Genomic DNA, 23622 nt, shown 5'->3' with positions numbered 1-23622 from the left:
ACTCTTTTTACCTTTTCTTTCCCTGGGTTTGAGCCCGGTCTCCTACTGAGCCTTTAGGCTTCTTTTATTTATATTTCAATGTAAGCCTTGACTGAGATCTGGAAGGATCTAACAGGTTTTAACAGAAATTCTGTGTCTAAGGCATTTTAGCCATCTCATCTGGACAGGTTGGATGTTAAAATTATGAGACCTTATTTTTCATTACTTTTGAGACTGAAGCTACTTTGCTAAGTTACCCTTCAGGGCTGTCGGCAGGGGGAGTCCAGAGAAGGAACCTTTGGGGTCCACCCGAGAGTAGCCCGGGCCGAGAACCCCGCAGTTGTTCCAACCCTTCCTCCACCTTGTCCGCCACAAACACACAACAGAACCAGAACCAGACGGGCGCCAATCTCTGATCCACCAATTGAACCCCATCAGCGCCCTTACCGACGGAGACTACCAGGCGTCCCTGGCTCTCCTCCACCCTTAGGGCGTCCCCCAGGGCTGCAACCTGTGGCCCCCCAGGCACGTCTACCGGCCACTGTCCGGCCACTCTCACGAGTCACCGAACGGTTGCCACCGAAACCGAAAGCGCGCTCACAGAACCAGACCAACTAACAAAACACAAGACAAAGACAGACAACTTCGGGGTACCCCTTCTTACCTCCAAGGTCGACTCCGCGGATGAGGGGGGGCCGTCTTATCCTGAACGAGCCCCCAAATGTAAGGCCCCCAAAAAGGAAACCCCAACTCTGTCCCATGGATGGACGGCAACCCCAATCAACCACAGGAGGCGTCACTTGATGCAAACTGCAAGAGGTGTTTATTCCAGCGCGCTGGGACCCAACTCCAGGAGTCGAGTCCCTAGCAGAAAATCTTGTAGGTTTATAAAGGCAGAGAACACACATCGGGAGGGACCGCACATGAAAGGGAAAAGGGGGACAAAACTGCCGGGAAATTTCAAAGGGGGTCTGGGTTTGCTGATAACATACAACATGTTTCACAATGTTTTACAACAGGCTGTAGATTCTGGTCAATAGTTTCTGGTAATCATTCTGTTTGAGCACTATCTGGCTATCTGGCTCAATTTACTCTTTTACTCTCTGTTTGGGGCTGTTTCTTGGAACAGCTTTAGGGGCTTTGTTCCCATTCCTGGGAGGGTGACCTTAGGGAGTTGAGATGACTGGGAGGGTGACCTTAGGGAGTTAAGATAACTGGGAGGGTGACCTCAGCTTAAAAAAATGTCCATTCTTTCAATATAACATAACATATACAAAAAAAAAAAAAAAAAACTAAACTAAAAATAGGTTAAAGACGTAAAGGTAAGACCTGAAGTTGTAAAACTACTAGAAGAAAATATACATTAAAATTCTTTCTGACATTGGTCTGCACAATGATTTTTTATATATCATACTAAAAACTACAGGCAACAAATACAAAAATAGACACGTGGCATTGCAACAAACTGAAAAGCTTCTGCACAGCAAAGGAAATAACAGAAAGAAAATAGGAGAAAATATTTGCAATTCTTATATCTGATAAGAGGAACTTAATAGCAAAAAGAAGAAGAAAAGAAAGAACATACACACACAAAACACACACACACACACACACACAAATGACCTGATTAAAAAAGAGCAAAGGCCCTGAATAAACATTTCCCTGAAATATGTGTGAAGAAGATACACAGGTATGTGAAAAGCTGCTCGCTACCACTAACCATCAGAGAAGTGATACCGCTCTTTACTGGTGAGCTCTTTACCGGTGACAAGTCCTGCTTCCTCAGGTGTTGAAGTATAACACTGGAGAAACATGCCAAGGCAAATGTAGAGTGGAAGTTAAGCTTTATTAAATAAAAGTAAAAGCAGACTTCTCCCTGGTGGAAGAAGGCGGAATCCATGGGATGAGCAAATCTTGTCCTTTTTATAGGTTTTATTCTCCCATTCTTTCCCCTTATCTCTTTCCTTCCTGCCTACAGGATTAGACCCGGTTTTGCAAGTGAGATGTAAAAGGTGAAAAAGGGATGGGGCAGGGGGAGAGCCAAAGTGATTCAGACAGGCAGGGGCCCAGGGGGCATTAATTAGCATCTTTCTGCCTGTAGTCTCTGACAAAGGCAGGTAAATTTGGTTATCAATGGGCTCTGCAGGTCCTTGACATTCCATTTTCCCAGGGCAGTCTCCAACTTCCAGAGGCAGGTGGCTTTCATGGCCTCCATTTCCTCGATCTGACTAGATCCCCTATTTCTACACTAACTGCCTGTCCCCAATTCTGGCTTCAGAAGTACTAATCAAAATTGCAATGAGATTTTGATACCAGTCTTGGAGATCAGGATTGGTCTTTGTTCCCCTGGTGTTGAAGATTAAACACGAAGAAATGCCAGGGCAAGTGTTGAAAGCAAGTTTTACTTAAGAAAGAGATAGAGGTAGCAGACTTCTCCAAAGAGAAGGGGGCCCAGAGCTGAGTGTCCGAGGGAGTAGGTATGTCTGGCTCTTGTATAGACCCCCAAATCCCCCTTTTAATCCCAGCCTCCCTTTCTTCTCTGTGTACATACCTAAGGGCAGGAAAAGGCAGGAGCATAGGGCGTAATCCTTAGCATCCATTAGAGAGCTGTTAGCAACCCGTTGTCTTTTCTTTGATAACCAGCCCTCATCATTCATAACCTACACAGACTGCCAGCCTTTCACACCCTGTTTCAGTTTGTTGAGGAATGTGACATTTCCTGTCCCCTCAGGCCAGGCAGGGCTGCAAGCAGATTTCTTTTTGGCAAAGAAAGTATGTGCGGAGTCAGTACAGAGGCTGTGATTCTGCCCATCGGGGAGAACAGGGGGCTTTTAAAGAACATAACAAGTGTTGGAAGTTGTAGAGGAAAGGTTGTTGGTGGGATTGTAAATTGGTACAGCCATTATGGAAACCAGTATTGAACATCTCAAAATCATTAAAACTAGAACTACCATAGGACATGACACTTGTATTTCTGGCTACATATTCAAACCAAGAATTTAAGGAAAAGAATTTCCAAGTTATCCTATCTTAAAATTTAAAGACATTAATATTTTCCATATAGTTTTTTTTTCTTACTCTCAAGTCCCGTCTATTTTTATCTTAAATTATTAATACTTTCTAACTCTTCTGTTCTTATCTAAATGTACTAAAGATTTTTAGATGATGGCATAATTTTAAAATGTTTTATGTTCCAAATCTGCTTTTTCTCTTTTTCCATTTCAGAACTGAAGCATTAGGAAGTATTAAGCAGTCTTATTTCTGTTGAAATGAATTCCACCTACTCTTAGTACTAATGCAGTGAAAGAAAACATTTATTTTTATAATAATAGTGTCTCTTATTGCAAAACTTAATTCTTTGAAAATATGACTTATTAATCTAATTTACATTTATTGTATGGTCATAATGTACCAGGTAATCTGCTAAGTGGTTTACATGTTTTATCTCATTTCATTTCATTCAAATATTATTAGGTGGTTACTATTAGAAGCAGTCTACTTGAAGATAGGACTATTGTCTTCTTTACCATAAAATCACAGTGTTAATTAAGAGTGCCTAGAACGTAATAGTTGTTCATAAACATGTATTAAATAAATTATTGAGTATATGTCTGAATTTCTATTATACAAGCAAAACAGCTGAGGTACAGAAGGTGAAAGACACTTCAAGCTTATATAGCAGATGCATATTATAGCCAGGACTCAGCCAAGTTCTGTCTGACCCAGAATTCCTTTCTCATACTGAAGCCAGAACTGGGGACAGGCAATTAGTGTAGAAACAGGGGATCTGGTCAAATTGAGGAAATGGAGGCCATGAAAGCCATCTGCCTCTGGAAGTTGGAAACTGCATCTGGGACAATGGAATGTCAAGGATCTCTGGAGCCCATTGATTACCAAATTTACCCACCCTTATCAAGGACTGCAGGCAAGAAGCTGCTAATTAATGCCCCCTGGGCCCTTGCCTGGTGGAATCACTTTGGCCCTCCCTCTGCCCCATCTGCTTCTCACTTTTTGCATCTCACCTTGCAAAACCTGGCCTAGTCACCCTAGTCATGTGGGCAGGAAGGAGAGATAAAGGGGGAAAGATTTGGAGAACAAAAGAGAACTTACCTATAAAAGATGTAGGGCGCGCTCACTTCTTGGGATTCTAGAACATCAGCCATGGCCCCTTCTCCCTCCCAGGAGAAGTCTGTGTTATTACTACTTTTAAATAAAACCTGCTAATATGCTTGCCTTGGCGTGCTTCTCTAGTGTTCAAACTTCAACATTAGAGGTCACCAGTAAACGGTGGTATCAATACCACTATTTTATTTTGCTTCTGAGAAATCTGACATTTTCACTTTCTGATATTTCCTCCTATCTGATACATTCACGATACTAACTTTATTACTGATATCAATTTTCCATAGTTACTTTCCTTACTTGACTGTTCTTAAGTTTCCAATCCTCTAGAGTGGTAAAGTCTTTAGGTTAATGAAGTCTAACTTTTTTTTTTTTTTTTTGTCCTTCCTGAGATCTTTAAACAATTTTACAAAAAATTTTTGAAACTTTGCAAGTCTGGTAATCCACAGAATGATTTTGCGACAAATTTCTAGAACATGAGCTAAGAGTCCAAAGTATAAAGAATATAAAATATAGAATGCTGCTTGATTGTTACCGAAAGCTTGGTCCTCGTCCCTGACGCCAATTCAATAATGAGGACAGAGTTTTGAGAAAAAGGAAAAAAAGTTTTATTGCTTTGCTAGCAAAGAAGCAGCACAGGGACTCCTGGCCCAGAGGCTGTGATTCTGCCCATCAGGGAGAACAGGGGTTTTTTAAAAAAGCTGTTCAAAGGCTATATTCCTGGCATTCCCTGTAGGAGGATTGTGATTCACGTGTTAATTTGGGAGAGGCAGAAAAGGAGAAAACATGTCCCTTTTAAGATAAGCCTCAGTAGCAGAGCAGCAAGGGCTAAATTCAAAGCATGAAGTAGACCACTGTTACATGACAATAAGTAGCTCATTCATCCCGAGAAAATATATTAAATTACTTTTTGGAAATATAATATGATTTAATAAGTCTCTTAAGTGACATAGTTCAACTTTTGTGATTTTAGGAGTTCAGACAAACGAAAAATTTAGGGTTTTATAAATACTAAGACCAGTAAAAAAGTTTGCAGACATTTATATTTTTAGAATATATTGGAAAAATTCTCATGAAATTTTATTAATTTTCAGGGAGTGATCTTCATTTTGCAGGGTAAAAAGTTGTTCCCCAAAACTTTGTTCTAATAATGATCTTGCAAATAATTTTGTAATACAACATTCTCACTCCAAATCTGACATGGATTTCTTCTAAGCAGCAATAAGATGTCACTATAAATACATTTTCATAAACTTTTAGATCCATGTGTTCATTTTGAAGTTTTCAAAGTCATTTTTGTGCTTTGGTCCATCATATAGGGAAGCCTAGATATAAGCGTTCCCAGTCCTCAAGATAGGGGTACAAAAATTGGAGTGTTGATGATATTTTGCTTGATTTATTATTTTAAATAAGACTGGCCAAAATACCTCAGAAATTTTAATGAAATTATTTATCTTCTGACAATATATTTATGAACAAAACCAATTTAACTATTTTACATCCCAAAGTGAAGCTGAATGCTTAAATTAGATTTTATTCATGGTTGTTTGTGCATTTACACTTGTAGGTACTCAGCATCTGAATAACCTGACTGAAGAGATGTGAAAATACAGCAAATAATGATGATGTGTTATATCACTGAGATCCTGCCATCAAGTTAGATGTGATGACACATACCTGAAGTCCTAGCTACTTGGCAGGCTGATAGTACAGGAGTTCACTGCCAGCCAAGGCAACATAGCATGATCTTTTCTCACAAAACAAAACAACCAGAAAAAAACCTCCCCATCACCCCATCAAAATTGATATACCTGGGCTTGGGATGTAGCTCAAGGTTAGAGTACTTGCCTTCCTTGTACAAGTCACTGGATTCAATCCCTAGCACTATTTTTTAATTATTATTATTTTTTTATTTGTTAATGGACCTTTATTTTATTTTTATGTGGTGCTGTGGTTCGACCCAGTGCCTCACACATGCTAGGCAAACGCTCTACCCCTGGGCCACAACCCCAGCCCCAATCCCTAGCACTATTTTAAAGACTGAAACACCCAGTACTCTCTCTCTCTACTAGGATTAAATAGCAAAATGTTTTAGCCAGGAAGTGCTGTGTCTACTAAGGAAAAACAGAACTGATACCCCAAAGAAGCTGTAATACCTAGGTAAAATGTACTAACAGTGGCCAAGACAATATACATGGCACTGGATTCTGAGGACTTTGGATGAAGGAAGATGAAACAAATTTGGATAAGAGAATTTATCAATATGAGAGTACGATAGGAAATAATGTATATCAAGTGTTATTAAACTATAGCCCATGAATATTTTTGTAAATGAAATTTTCTTTAACCAGAGACAGAATGGCCTAAAGAGCCTCAAATGTTAACTATTTTACCTATATAGAAAATTTTTTTCTGACTCCTGATCTATAACAAAAGGTTACAATAGGTGACATTAAGTACTGGGGTCTGAATTAGAACAAGACATATTCCATTCTTAAATAATTATGTCAAAGCAGATTTTACTGTCATGTATATCTAAAAAGAACAAATAAAAAAAAAATGTGAAGAAAGCAAGTACCCTCACTAGGTGAACTAGAAATGGTAGAATAGCCATGGTAGTACATGAAATAATGAATCAAAAGGCTTAGTGCACTAAACATGTAAGCATGTACTTTATATAAGGCCAAAAAATCCACTGGATTATTGTGTTCCTTTGTAGTATCTGGAAGAGACACCATTTATGTAACAGTGAGGCACTTTTTGGTGAGAGGGTTACCAACATCACCAAGAAGCTCAATGGTGACAGTGGCAGATACCATTAAGAATGGACTCTCAAGGGATCCAAGATGGTGGACTAGAGTCAGGCTGCGTTCCTTGTCGCTCGGTTGCTCCAGTTTTATGTAGAGGATATCTGTTTCTTGGTGAGGCAATTTTTGCTGCTTATCGATCCCCTGCTGTTTACCCCATTTGTCTACTGTGATCACCTGCAGTCTGCCAGCATATCAAGGCCTTTTTTGAGTGCAGATTGCTCACTGTCAGGTACCTATCATCCGCCATTTGCCTGCCTCTTGCCTGTCCATCGTCTGCCTTATACTTATCCATCACCCAATGCACAAAGTTCACCTCCCGATTGTCCAACAACAGTCAGCAAACTGATCCTCGACTGCCAGTGGAGCACCAGCTGCCTGCTGTTGCCTGGAAGTTCACTGTTACAGTACCTGGAGGTTTCGTTACATGTGGCTGCTGCCATTTTGAGACAACAGCCAGGCCCAGTAAGACCCCTGGCCTGACTGACTGAGCCCCATATCCAGGATCACTCAGCCCGAACCATCACTCCCTGCCTCTGGGGCCCTCACATCCACTGACTGCTCCCTACCACCAGGACTCCCAGACCAACTGACTGCACCCCACCTCCAGGATCCCACAACCCACACCAAACACACCGGACCTCCAGGACCCCTGCCTGACCAAGGGCACCCCGCCTATGGGACCTCCAGGCGACCACATCCACGCCCCGAGCTGCAGCTCCCCATTTGCTAACATATTTGGAACCCAGAGCAGCCATCTTGGATACTCCTGGAAGCAGTAGCTCCAATCTTCAGGTGGTGCAAATCCCATCCTGAGACGCCTGCTGGAGACTGGAAGCTCATTGTCAGGTACCTCTCATGCATCAGACTACTGAAGACTGGGAGATTTAAATACTATATGACTGTTATAGTGTAGATTTTTCTTTTTTCTCCTTATTGAACAATTTTAAGTTTTTATATCTTTACTTTACTTGCTCTTTTCCTTTTGTTTACCTGTTCCCTCAGAGTTTCTTTCTCCATTTGCATGCTAACATCCAATTTCTTTTGATTATACTCTCACCCTTTCTATTATCTAGAACTTCTGTATATTCTTTTCTTATCCCATTAACAGCTACATCCTACAACCCTCTGCATCCTCTTTGTCCTCCATCAGAAACTGCAGACCTTATTTCAAATCTGTTTGTTATACTGAAGGTAATATTTGAACTCATTCTGTTTATTATGACAATATTGTTGTTATTCTCATAGGGGCTATTTGGTCTGGGATTGCATACTGTCTAAATTGGGCACTGCTAACATTGATCTCTCCTTAAAGAAAAGGTATTGGAAATCTATAGGGCCACTATAACCCTATAGGGGGGAGTCTGTAGTACCCCAGATCTGCACTGTTGGAGGGGAAGATACATGAACAACATGAAAAAACAAGGGAAGAAAATGATCCAAACAAATCTAGATTCTATATTAACAGAATCCAATGACAGTGTGGTAGAAGAAATGTCAGAAAAGGACTTCAGATTATACATGATTAAGATGATTCACGAAATAAAGGATGAGATAAGAGAGCAAATGCAGGCAATGAATGATCATACCAATAAGCACTTGAAAGAGCAATTGCAGGAAGCAAAAGCTCATTTCAACAAAGATATAGAGATTCTAAAAAAAAAAAAAAAAAAAAAAAAAAAAAAAAAAAAAACAGAAATCTTTGAAATGAAGGAAGTAATAAACCAAATAAAAAACTCAATGGAAAGCATCACCAAAAGACTAGACCACTTGGAAGACAGAACCTCAGACAATGAAGACAAAATACTTAATCTTGAAAATAAAGTCGCCCAAACAGAGAAGATGGTAAGATATCATTAACAGAATCTGCAAGAACTATGGGATATCATGAAAAGACCAAATTTAAGAATTATTGGGATTGAGGAAGGCACAGAGATACAAACCAAAGGAATGAACAACCTATTCAATGAAATAATATCAGAACATTTCCAAACCTGAAGAATGAAATGGAAAATCAAATACAAGAGGCTTACAGAACACTAAATGCACAAAATCAAAACAGATCCACACCAAGGCACATTATAATGAAAATGCCTAACAATCAAAATAAAGATGGGATTTTGAAGGCTGTGAGAGAAAAGCATCAGATTATATATAGGGGGAAACCAATACAGATAGCAGCAGACTTCTCAACCCACACACTAAAAGCTAGAAGGGCCTGGAACAATGTATTTCAAGCTATGAAAGAACATGGATGCCAACCAAGAATCCTATACCCAGCAAAACTAACCTTCAGATTTGAAGATGAAATCAAATCCTTCCATGATAAACAAAAGTTAAAAGAATTTACAAATAGAAAGCCTGCACTACAGAATGTTCTCAACAAAATATTCCATGAGGAGGAAATGAAAAACAACAATGTAGGTCAGCAAAACTACCTTAGAGAAAAAGCACTCAAAGGAGAAACCAATACAACTTAAAAACCAAAAATAAGCCAAATGACTGGGAATACAAATCATGTCTCAATAATAACCCTGAACGTTAATGGCCTAAACTCATCAATCAAAAGACATAGACTGGCAGAATGGATTAAAAAGAAAGACCCAACAATATAGTGCCTGCAAGAGACTCATCTCATAGAAAAAGACATCCACAGACTAAAGGTGAAAGGATGGGAAAAAACCTACCATGCTCGTGGACTCAGCAAAAAAAAAAGCAGGGGTTTCCATCCTTATATCAGATAAAGTGGGCTTTGAGCCAAAGTTAGTCAGAAGGGATAAAGAAGGACATTTCATACTGCTTAAGGGAACTGTAAATCAAGAAGACATACAATCGTAAATATTTATGCCCCAAACAATGGTACATCCTTATACATCAAATCCTTCAATTTCAGGAATCAAATAGACCACAACACAATAATTCTGGGTGACTTTAACACACCGCTGTCACCACTAGATAGATCTTCCAAACAAAAACCGAACAAAGAAACCATAGAACTCAATAACACAATAATCTACACTTAATAGACATATATAGAATATTCCATCCATCAATGAGCAAATTCACTTCCTTCACAGTAGCACATGGAACCTTCTTGAAAATAGACCATATGTTATGCCACAAAGCAGCCCATAGGAAATGCAAAAAAATAGAGATAGTGCCTTGTGTTCTATCAGATCATAATGGACTCAGAGTGGAAATCAATGACAAAATAAAAAACAGAAATTACCCCAACACCTGGAGACTAAATAATATGCTATTGAATGAAACATGGATAACAGAAAACATCAGGGAGGAGATAATAAAATTCTTAGAGGTCAATGAGAACAACAATACAACATATCAAAATCTCTGGGACACTATGAAAGCAGTACTAAGAGGAAAATTCATTGCATGGAGTGCATTACAGAAAAGAATGAAAAGTCAACAACTAAATGACCTAACATTACAGCTCAAAGCCCTAGAAAAAGAAGAACAGAATAACAGCAAAAGTAGTAGAAGACAGGAAATAATTAAAATCAGAGCTGAAATCAATGAAATTGAAACAACAACAACAAAAAAAAATTCAAAAAGTTGACAAAACAAAAAGTTGGTTCTTTGAAAAAGTAAACAAAATAGAAAAACCCTTAGCCACACTAACAAAGACAAGGAGAGAGAAAACTCAGATTACTAAAATTTGTGATGAAAAAGGAAATATCACAACAGACACCACGAAGATACATGACATAATGAGAAGCTACTTTGAAAATCTGTATTCCAACAAAATAGGAACTACCAAAGACATTGACAAATTTCTAGAGACATATGCTCCTCCTCCCAAACTGAACCAGGAGGACATACACAATTTAAACAGATCAATATCAAGCAATGAAATAGAAGAAGCCATTGAAAACCTACCATCCAAGAAAAGCCCAGGACCAGACGGATTCTCAGCTGAGTTCTACAAGACCTTCAAAGAAGAACTCATTCCAATACTTCACAAAGCATTCCAGGAAATAGAAAAGGAGGGTATCCTACCAAACACATTCTATGAAGCTAATATCACCCTCATATTCAAACCAGGCAAAGACACATCAAGGAAAGAAAATTTTAGACCAATAACCTTGATGAATATAGATGCAAAGATCCTTAACAAAATACTGGCAAACCATATCCAAAAACATATTAAGAAAATTGTGCACCATGATCAAGTGGGGTTCATCCCTGGAATGCAAGGATGGTTTAACATCAGTAAATCAATAAACGTAATCCATCATGTCAATAGACTTAAGGATCAGAATCATATGGTTATTTCAATTGACACAGAAAAAGCATTCAACAAAATACAACACCCCTTCATACTGAAAACACTAGAAAAAATAGGGATAGTAGGAACATACCTGAACATTGTAAAGGCTATTTTTGCTAAGCCCATGGCCAACATCATTCTTAATGGAGAAAAACTGAAACCATTCCCTTTAAAAACAAGAAAAAGACAAGGATGTCCTCTTTCACCACTTCTATTCAACATCGTTCTTGAAATACTAGCCAGAGCAATTAGGCAGACTAAAGAAATTAAAGGGATATGAATAGGAAAAGAGGAACTTAAGCTGTCACTATTTGCTGATGACATGATTCTATATTTTGAGCATCCAAAAAACTCCTCCAGAAAACTTCTAGACCTCAACAATGAATTCAGTAAAATAGCAGGCTATAAAATCAACACACATAAATCTAAAGCATTTTTATACACAAGTGATGAAACATCTGAAATAGAAATGAGGAAAAAGCTTCATTTGCAATAGCCTCAAAAAAATAAAATACTTGGGAATCAATCCAACCAAAGAGGTAAAAAGATCTCTACAATGAAAACTATAAAACATTGAAGAAAAAAGTGGAGGAAAACCTTAGAAGATGGAAAGATCTCCCATGTTCTTGGATAGGCAGAATTAATATTGTCAAAATGGCCATACTACCTAAAGTGCTATACAGATTCAATGCAATTCCAATTAAAATCCCAATGATGTACCTTACAGAAATAGAGCAAGCAATCATGAAATTCATCTGGAAGAATAAGAAACCCAGAATAGCTAAAGCAATCCTCAGTAGAAAGAGCGAAGCAGGGGGTATCGCAATACCAGATCTTCAACTCTATTACAAAGCAATAGTAACAAAACGGCATGGTATTGGTACCAAAATAGATAGGTAGATCAAACATACAGAATAGAGGACATGGACACAAACCCAAATAAATACAATTTTCTCATATTAGACAAAGGTGCCAAAATATGCAATGGAGAAATGATAGCCTCTTCAACAAATTGTGCTGGGAAAATTGGAAATCCATATGGAGCAGAATGAAACTAAATCCCTCTCTCTCATCCTGCACAAAAATCAACTCATAATGGATCAAGGACCTTGGAATCAGACCAGAGACCCTGCATCTTATAGAAGAAAAAGTAGGTCCAACTCTTCAACTTGTCGGCTTAGGACCAGACTTCCTCAACAGGACTCCCATAGCACAAGAAATAAAAGCAAGAATCAATAACTGGGATAGATTCAAACTAAAAAGCTTTCTCTCAGCAAAGGAAACTATCAGCCATGTGAAAAGAGAACCTATGGAGTGGGAGAAAATCTTTGCCACTCATACTTCAGATAGAACACTAATTTCCAGAATCTATAAAGAACTCAAAAAACTCTACACCAAGAATACAAATAACCCAATTGATTAATGGGCTAAGGAAATGAACAGACACTTCACAAAAGGAGATCTACAAGCAATCAACAGATATATGAAAAATGTTCACCATCTTTAGTAATAAGAGAAATGCAAATCAAAACTACCCTAAGATTCCATCTCACCCCAATTAGAATGGCAATTATCAAGAATACAAGCAACAATAGGTGTTGGGAAGGATGCAGGGAAAATGGTACACTCATACATTGCTGGTGGGGTTGCAAATTAGTGCAGCCACTCTGGAAAGCAGTGTGGAGATTCCTTAGAAAACTTGGAAGGGAATTACCATTTGACCCAGCTATCCCACTCCTTGGCCTATGCCCAAAAGACTTAAAATCAGCATACTACAGAGACACAGGCACATCAATGTTCATAGCTGCTCAATTCACAATATCCAGATTGTGGAACCAACCTAGATGTCCTTCAATTGATGAATGGATAAAGAAACTGTGATATATATATATATATATATATATATATATATATATATATATACATACAATGGAATAATACTCAGCCATAAAGAAGAATAAAATTATGGCATTTGCAGGCAAATGGATGAAATTGGAAAATTTCATGCTAAGTGAGATAAGCCAATCTCAAAAAACCAAAGGATGAATGATCTCGCTGATAAGCAGATGATAACACATAATAGGAGGTGGGTGGGGGGAAGAATGGAGGAAGAAGGGACAGTATAGAGGGAAAAGAGGGGTGGGAGGGGTGGGGGGAAGGGAAAAAATAACAGAATGAATCAAACACCATTACCCTATATAAATGTATGATTACACAAATGGTATGCCTTTACTTCACTTACAAAGAGAAACAACATGTATCCCATTGGTTTACAATAAAAATTAAAAAGTAAAAAAAAATAATGGACTCTCTACTTTTCCATTTGAAACAAGGCAAGAATAATTATGAACCACAAAGTAGGGGGAATGTGACCTGAGGAGAAAAATGGATGCTGTCAATAGAATACAGAGCCTTAAGTTTCAGATCTATGAATAACCAACAAGAATTCTGTTCAAATTGTAAATCTGCAAGAAATCCAGTTTAGCTGAAGGTGGTTAGTTGCCTCAATAAAATCATCATAATCATTATCTTTCTAGAACTAGGCCTGTAAACCAGGTCTGAATAAGAGATCAGGTCTACATGAGGAAAGAACTTGGAAAGTCATGACAAGTAATGATTCTGCCAATCCTTTCAAAGAAGTGTATAACCTTTTTCTTGTATAATAGTACAGTATGGGTAAGGGAACACCAAACATATTGAGGGCTGACAGACATAGTGCTAAAGTGACATTAATATTCAGAGGCAGGAAGTGTCATTTATCAGCCCCCAAATGGAGTGGGTGTATTTTGAATCCAGGTAATAAATGGAAGAGACCTGAATCAGTCTGTTTCGCAGTGAGTCCACTGGGTCCACATGCAACCAGCGTTTGTTACCATGATTCATGAAGGTATAATTGGAATGATTTAGTTAGAAGTTTTCAGAGCTCCATATGTATTCCTTGGGTTAGAGCTCTCCCAATGGAGAAGGCCAAATGCAAGTCTATGAAACTGTCCACTTCCCTCAAGACAAGATAATAAACAGTGTTGTCTTCTGGGGAGTGATATAAATTAGTGCCAACCACATAGATCTAATCTAAAACATACAAGAGTGGTTATTCCTGTTATATCTCCATTTAATTCACTAGTCTGAGTTTGATCCATACAAAACCAGTAAGGCCTTAAAGATGACAGTGGACTATGACAAACAACTATGCCCTATCCACATATCCAGATTTAATATTTTTGCTAGAGAAGATTAACATGTCTTCAGGTACTGGAGTATGCCCATACATTTAACTAATGTGCTATTTTCAATACTAAGAAGAAAAGAGGATAGAAAGAAATCTCATTCATTTGGGATGGATCATGGTGCACATTTACAGTATTTCCCTATGACTATTTTAACTCTCCTCCTTGTCATAAAATAGTCTCAAGATGTTGGCAATGAGGACATGCTGCAAAACATCTTTGATACAACATATCCCAAAATCACGTTAGTCAATGTGGGTGAACAAGAAATGTAAGTATGTTGGAAGCCTTATTAAGTACACATGTACTCTAGGGTATGAAAGATGAAACCTACAAAGATTCTAGGACCTGAAACATTGATGAATTGCAGCGGGGGCTAGTGGTCTGAAGTAGATTATTGCAAGCCCCATTTCCAACCATTGGTGGAAAGAAGCAAAAATCCTGCCAAGCCTCTTCAGGTTCTGTAGAATGCATATTACACACTTTGGAAATGCTATTCTGACAAATATACCAGGAAACACAAAGTCTGCCAACTTTGGATGATCTTCAGAGTAGGAATGTACTCTACAACAGGCCCAGGCTGCACTGTATAATCAGCTCTGCCACTTGGACCATTGTGATTCCTCTAACATTCTGACTGTATTATAAATGTTCATGATGGTAAAATAACTATCTGAAGTTAGGTCTAATTCCAGTAAGAGAGCTGGGATTGTGGCTCAGTGGTAGAGAGCTAGCCTAGCATGTGTGAGGCACTGAATTTGATTCTCAGCACTGCATATAAATAAATGAATAAAATAAAGGTCTATCAACATCTAAATTTTTTTAAATTCCAGTAAGAGAATCAATCATAACAGATGCCTATGTGCCCTAGATCCTCTATGTCATTTGCCACTATAACATTGGTCTTCTCCTTCAGTTCACATTTAATGGCTGCTTAGTGCAAGTGGATCACACTCTATCAGCCACTGAAAAAGAAAGACTAAGTTCAGTTTGCAGATGGCATGGCTTGGCATGTGAGTGCAAGCAAAAAATGGACTGGGCTATATTATATCACCACTTGGTACTTGAAAGACAGCCATGAAAATGAAACACCCCCCATGTCCACAGTTGGCCAGTACACTGGATTATCCACTTGTGTGGAAATAGAACATATTTATATAATAAATTGATAGGTAGTGGCTAATTGTAGTTAATTGGTCAGGAGCCTGAAAGAAGAAAGATTGGAATATGAAGAATAAGGTGGCCTGGGGAATAAACTTGTGATTAGACTTATAGGAGTGGTAATAATCTGTGATAATATTTATTATCTCATGGTCATACTCTTCAGTATGCACCCATCACAAAAGTGACACTAAACAACCAAGTATAATCAATGAGTTGACAGCAACAAGTCTCAGTCATCACATCACACTGGCAGAATGGGCAGATAAACAGAATTCCCATGGTGGTAAACAGCATGGGCTGGCATACATCAAAGATGTTACTATAACTGCTGCTCCCAAGTGTCTAATATGCCTAGAGTAGAGACCATTTCCAAGTCACTGATGTGGCTCTATCCCTTGAGGAGACCAACCAGCCACTTGGTGATGACTTGAATACACTGATTCATCTTGACTGAAAATGACATATATTCTGTGTAAATGATTGTCTTTTCTGTCTACAGAACCTGAAACAGAGGCTTATTGAGTGCTTGATTTACAGATATTGAACATCATCTAATGCTTCTTCAGATTAAGAAACTGATCTGCACAAAAGAAGAGGTGCACCAGTGAGTACATAGTTCTAAATATACACAATACTACCCCAAAGCTGCCAGTCCAATAAAGCAATGTAGTAACCTATTAAAGGCACAATAAGGCACCACCTTGTAAGTGTTACTCTGAGAGAATAGGGTGGTGCCATCTTCTAAGACACAATGAATACTCAAAATTCATGACCAGTATGTGGTTGCTTTGGCATCTCAGGAGATAGACATTTATCACTCCATGAGTGAGAATGTAGAAGTGAACTTTCTTACTGACACTCCCAGGAAAAGATTTGTAGAATATTGATTTTCCCAAATGATAGCTTTGAACTCTGCAGGTAGGGGTCTTGGAACCCAGACAAAAATGCTTCTACCAGGAAACAGAACAAATGTACCACTTATTTTTCAAGCCATTATTGCTACCTGTTATGATTTAGATATGAGGTATCCCTCAAGCTCATGTGTGAGACAATGCAAGAAAGTTTAGTGGTGATATGATTGAGTTATGACAGTATTAAGCTAATCAGTGCATTAATCCCCTGATAGGGATTAACTGGGTGGTAATTTTAGGTAAGTACAGTGTGACTGAAGGAGGTGAGTCACTGAGGGCATGCCATTAGGGTTTACATTTTGTCCATGGTGAGAGGGACTGCGGGTCTCTTTCTCCTTCCTGGTGCCACATTCTGAGTTGATTTCCTCTATCACACTCAGACACCATGAAGTTCTACCTCACTTCAGGCCCAGAGGAATGAATTTGACCATCTATGGACTGAGACTTCTGCAACTGTGAGACCCAGATAAACTTTCCTCCTCTAAAATTGTTCTTGTCAGCTGACTAAAGCACTACCTATTGACTTTGACCTTTTTACCAAGAGATCAGATGAATAAAGGAGTCACCATCATGTCACCATAATTGATTCTGATCATCAAGGAAGGAAGGGGTGAGGATTCTCCTTCAATGAGAGCAGAAAATAACACACTTTCATTTGCATGTCCTAATTGGTTGTCTTTTCGAATTCTTTTCCTAATTTTAAAGGTAAATGATCAAATACAGTAGTCATAGTCTTAAAAGAACATGGTGAGTAGAAAGTGAAGGTTTAGGTCATCCCATGAGGAAAGCATCTACACCAGGGGAGGTGCTATTTGAGATATCTAAAATGTAAGCAAAGGAAGAAGATGAACATCAGTTGTAACCTCAAGACCAGCTATGTATTAGACTGTAGTTTACTTAGCTAACCTTCATCTTCATTCCCAAAGAAAAAGTGGCCCTAGAATCCAAAATAAACTGCATCCTCAACTTAAATGAAACAAATACATTCATGTGGCACAAAGAATGGTTTGTCATGAGCACTGTGTTAAAGTGGGCTCTGTGTTGCTCAGATTACTGCTACCTCCACTCACATTTAGGGCTAATGCACTTGTTCTCTGAGAATGTGGATGGTTGAAAAATCATAGCTGAGTGCTCTTTGATAGCTTGTACCCTCAGCTTATGAGGGATACCTCATCAAAGGTCAATGAACCCTGATGGAATACAGTCCATGCCCAAAGTTTGATTCATGCAGGATACATATGTCTGGTCTCCTCATCACAACTCAGAACATATCTGAATAACATTCCATGGTATAGGCTGAGGCATTTGTTGTCCCTTTTTTATAGCTGAAATTCTCTTTCTGCCCTTCCTTACTTTACTCACAGGTGTTGACTCTGAAAGTACAATTCGATAAACTTCATACAAATAACTGTCCAAATAAACTTCATGCAAGTAATCGTCCAAATAAAAGTCTGGGTTGCAAGGAATCCCATCTAACCCCATAGTTTTAGTGAATCTATCTAAAAAATATCTTAACATTGTATATTAAAGAAAGTGTGACTGCCAGATAAAAACATACATAATATAGAGTACCACACAGACATAGAAGTTATATTCATACATTTACTAAATCCATACTTATTAATACCTATATAAGACATTTTTCTAAGCACTAGTTATATAGTGCTGCATGAGAAAGCAGAGACAGACTCCTAATGGAGTTTATGGTATTGTAGGTAAGGGAGACATTAAGCAACTAGATACATTTTAATTATTTCATTATAATAGTGATGAGTTCAACAAAAGAGAAGTAGATTATAATGAGTGCATGTGACAAAAGAGATTTACTTGAGGAGTCCTAGGAAAAGCTTATTTGATAAAGAGACATTTAGTATGAGATCTGAAGGATAAGTAGCAGTTTGCTAACATGGCAACAGAGAGGGGGAAGGAAATCAGTTATAATTTTATTCCAAAATTGTTTTTCAATTTCATAGCTATTATCTATACAAATATGAGAAGAAGCCTGAAGTGTGTTTGTCAATATTTTACAATGTCAATTAGAACAAACAGTTGAAAATTGATTTATGTTCTCCATTCACTCAATAAACATTTATGTAGGTATTATATTCAAGGAATTTGGTTAGGTATTATAGGCAACTGACTAAAAAGTATGGCCACTGTCCTTTGCCTAAGTATATTTTACAATGGGAAACACAAAAAGACAAATGAAAAGTTGTCATGATATGTAAGTTTCACAAGAGAATCTCAGCAGACAAAGCAGAAATTTATGATCCATCTAAGAATGAAATGATACAAATTGAAAGTCTACAGATTAAAAGTCTGAGTGCATTTATTAATTGGTATCATTTATAATGCACTGTATCTATAATATTTTGTAGAATAAAGTAATATATCTAAACAAGGCAATTTCTTACTTTTACTAAGGACTATTGGGCTTCTATTTTACACACACTATATATATATATATAAATATATATATATATATGAAGTTGACACACTTTAGTTCATTCCATCCTATGTTTACAAGATAATTTTCATAAACACAAAGGATCAAATTTATAACTAAAAATGACCATTATTCTAATGTAAATATTAGTGGGTCCCAAGTTAATAGCTATTATTCATGATGAAGAGTATCTACCCTCTTTGGATTCTCCTCCTCTATAATTAATACTGGGAATAACAGTAGCAACTATGATTTTTATACCAATAATGTGAGATATCATTATTTTCATCTTATAAATGAGGAAACTAAGGCTTAAAGAGGTTAAGTAACTTGCCTGGTCACACGGTAAGCAATGGTAGAGCCAGGACTACATGCTGTCGTTTCAATTTTGATTCCACATTCTTTCTATTCAGTCACAATGCTTTATACTAGATTATCTTCTCCTGTTGTCCTTTAATGTGCATGTATGTATTAATAATAATAATAGCTAATAGTTAATCAGTATTATTTATAATATAGCCATTTTTCAAAGCATTTTTCATGTAGAAATGAGCAATTTTTCTGAGAACATATGAAGGTCCTATTATTATCATTAGACTGCAGATAAAGAAAATGAGGTACAAGGAGATTAATTAAATAGCCCCCATTCACACATTTGGGAAGGGATTAAGTAACTTGCTCAATATTTTAAACTCAGAGACTGTGTGTGTCTCTGATGTAAACTCTAAACACTATTCTATCATGAACTCATTCAACAAACACAGAGTGGGAAAACATGGACTTTCCTATGGAAACACATTTTATTAAAAAGTTGGACAATTTTCTAATTCTCACCCCTGGCTCAATGCCTAGAACTCCAGTCCCAGAATAATATCTACCACTCTTTCCCATCCCCACCTATCTACTAGTTTTACTCTTTTGGGACATTCAGCTGTTATGTCCCTTTCTCCAAGAAGCCTTCCCTGAACTCCAAAAAGTGGACTAGGTGGTCTTCATATGTCGCCAGAGGACACTGTGCTTATGCCTATCAGAGAACTTACACCTATTTGTAATTGCATGTTACTTCTCTTTTGAATTAGACTCTAAAGTCCTCAATACTTGGTACTGTGTTCTATTTAACTTTTAATTCCCCATAGCCTATCAAACTTCCTTGTTTATAGGAGTAAGAAGCATTTTTATTTCTTGGCACTCCATACTTTTCTTGCACTTAAGAATTTCATTAGATAGCACAATGTGTGGAGTCTTGCTTAGGTGACCTCCCACAATAGAATATGAGCTCCTGCAGATGGAAAGTATATCTTTTTCAACCCCAGAATAGTGCCTGGCCCATAGTCAGCACTCCATCAATAGTTTGTTAGTGAATGGAATCAAGTGAAAGAGTAAGAAATGATTCATAAAAGCATAAGACTCAGTAATTTCTTGGAAGATGGTAGACCCAAGCCAAAGTAATTCTTTGTATCTAATAACTGAAAGGGAAAACATTCCAATAGAAATATGTCAGAAACATATTTCTATATATGTTTGGAAACATATGGAAAGTTTGTGATTGAGATATACTTCTGTATAAAATATCTAAAAATACTTTTACATAAAGTGAAGAAAGTAAATGAAATGTACAACAGATGGCTCGAGTCAAAAAATTCTTCATACAGAACACAAATATATCTTAATACAGTTAATATATTCAATAACATTGTTGGCATTTGTTTATAGGGTATGAGGGAGCCCTATCTAAAAAATACATGTTCGAAGTGTATTTTTCCATATGCTATTCTTCAAAAAATACTCAATTATAGACTAAAAAAGTAAAATCTGAGGAACAGAAGTAAAACTAAGTTTTGCAATTTTATAGGAAATATTAATTCAATATAGGTTTACAACTGGTTCATTCAGGTATTAAACAATAAGGGGTTCTATCTCATTTATGTTGCAAAGTAGATAAAACCTTGCCCTTTAATAGTATAATTCACAAATGGTAAATAACATGTATAATAACTGAACCAACCGACTGTTTTTCTATTTGCTATCAAACAATCATCTCAGTGACTTTAGAAACAACACAGTGGAAAATGTATGCACAACATTTAGAGCTTGTTTGGCATTATCCACACATAGCCTATGTGTAAAGAAAATTGATTATCCTTTCTGGTACTGGTCTTATGACCCCAATAGCATCAGTGATTAAATATGGCAAATAAACTGATCATCAAATGTTCTCTTATACATAAAGATGAAGAACTGGGGTGAGAAGACCATGAAAATTTGTATAAAGTTATAGAAGAATATAGTTAGAATTTACATCTGCTCTATTCTTGTGAGAATAATACTTCTCACACGTCCAGTCAGAGTTGCTTAAGAAATACTTTAGCTTGACTTGATTGACTACCTAAGAACAATGGATACATATCTGATTGATATTTTTTAAGTAAAAAAAAGCATGCTGTTAGTTCCAAAAAGCCCTTATTTTTATTTGTGTACCAGTACATGCCTCTAGAATTTCCCCTATATTTGCCTTCATTGTTGTTAAAGTTCTCCTTTCTCTTCCATCTTCAAGAGAAACCACTTGTTCTTTATGTTCAGTTTTACTTTTCTCTCTCAGAATCTTGAGTACTCTTTAAGTGAATTGCAGTTTTTTTCTTTGCTGGATAATGGATTTATGTTCTTTTATTAGCCATGAAGTTATGGAGGTCTCTCCAGGTAGAGTACACAAGCAAGTGGTCCAAGGCAAAGCAGTTGCTACTCTTGTGATCTGACTCTGCATACACATGACAAACCAATTGTCTCTGTGCTGAAAAAGTGGAGGCCAATATCCTGTTCTTAAGCCTCTCCAGGTTCAAGTGGCAGCCCTCTACTAATCACAGGGACCAAAATCCATTTGGCTCAGCTGTACAGGTCACTTATCAGTTTCTTCTTTATTCCTTTTTCTTTTTTGCAGGGGGCCGTACTGGGGATTGAACTGAGGGCCTTGTGCTTGTGAGGCAAGCACTCTACCAACTGAGATATATCCCCAGCCCCATTTATCTGTTTTCATGAGTCAAAATAATGGAAACCCTTTCCAAGCATACCAGAATAAGAAAAAAAAAAAAAAAAAAAAAAAAAATCCAACGCTTGCTGGAGGAAATTGCTAGCCTTAAACAAAATAAAGATCCTTAGGGAACTCAGAAATCCTAAATTTCATTTTAACATTCACAGATAAGCAACTAGTCCTCAGCTGTTTTGCCTTCAATCTCCAAAGAATGAAAACATCAAGAAAACTAAGGAATTAAATCTCCCTCTGCCTCTCTATCCACCTATATATCTCATCTCAAAAAATAGGAAAATGAAATAAGAGGCTCAAAGAACAGATACAGGATACTATGCCTATGAATAATAAAATTCCTTAAAGAAAATAAAGGAATAAAAGAAAGAGAAGTAATGATTAAACACAGATGAAAGAAAAGCATCCTAAACTGAATAAAGTTCTGCATGCAGACTGAAAATTTTTACTTAATAACCAGTAGATTTGTGAAGAGAAATAAATGTTCTTATATCCTGGTAAAATTTCTGATTTCAGAGATGAAGAAAAAATATTACCACCTTCCTCAAATGAAGAATAGCCTATTTACAAAGGAAAAGAATCAAGCAAATATAGAATTTCTCATGTACAAGTTGAAACTAGAAGCTAAAAGACAGAGGAACAAGCCACAGACCACTGACTGAAAAGGTTTATAATCAACAATTATTATACCCAATCATATTATATTCATCCATAAGGGGAACAGCGAAAGATTTCAAGATGCGTGAGGATTTGTAGATTATTAAAACAATGTACCCCCATATATGAAACTATGTGAGAAGGTGCTCTTACTATAAGTTTATTTAATTAGAACAGAGAAATCCAGAAGGGAAAAGATGAATGTAAAGCATAGTTAGTGATAAATGTACTTTTTAAATATAATTTTGGTGAATGCTTCCAATGTAATAGAGAATTTATAGTGTACAGTATAAATAAGAGTCTGGAAACACAAAGAAGCATAGAAGAGAAAATGTAACAATTGTCTGATTTTTAAAAGTTTATTATTGGTGCATTATAATTATATGTAATAGTGGGATTTGTTGTTTAATATTCATACATGCACACAAAATTTGATCAATTTTATTTTTCATTACTTCCCCTTACTCTTCCTTCCTTCCTCCCCCAACTCCCTGCCCTCTTATCTACTGGTCCATCTTCTATTTTTATGAGATTACCATCCCCGCTTTTGGTCCTTTTCCTCTCTAGCTTTCACATATGAGAGAAAATGTATGCCCCTTGACTTTCTGAGTTTGGCTTATTTCAAATGTTCTCAAGTTCCATCCATTTTCCTGCAAATGACATAATTTTGCTCCTTTTTATGGCTGAATAAAACTCCATTGTGTATATATACCATATTTTCTTTGTCCGTTCATCCATTTGTAGACACCTTCGGCAGGTACCATAGTTTGGCTAGTATGAATTGTGCTGCATTAATTCTTTTGGATAAATAGTGAGGAGTGGTATAGCTGGGTCATAAGGTTCATTCCTGGTCTTTTTGCTACCAAAAGCTCAGTCCTGGTCTTAGAGCAATTAGGGCTATATTCAAAAGGTGAAATGGACCACTGTTACATTTTGAGGAACCTCCATACCAATTTCCATAGTGCTTGCACAAATTTACAGTGT

This window comes from Sciurus vulgaris, assembly GCF_902686455.1.
Source record: "Sciurus vulgaris genome assembly, chromosome: X".
In the NCBI taxonomy this organism is placed as follows: Eukaryota; Metazoa; Chordata; class Mammalia; order Rodentia; family Sciuridae; genus Sciurus; species Sciurus vulgaris.
Note: the sequence above shows the minus strand (reverse complement) of the source record.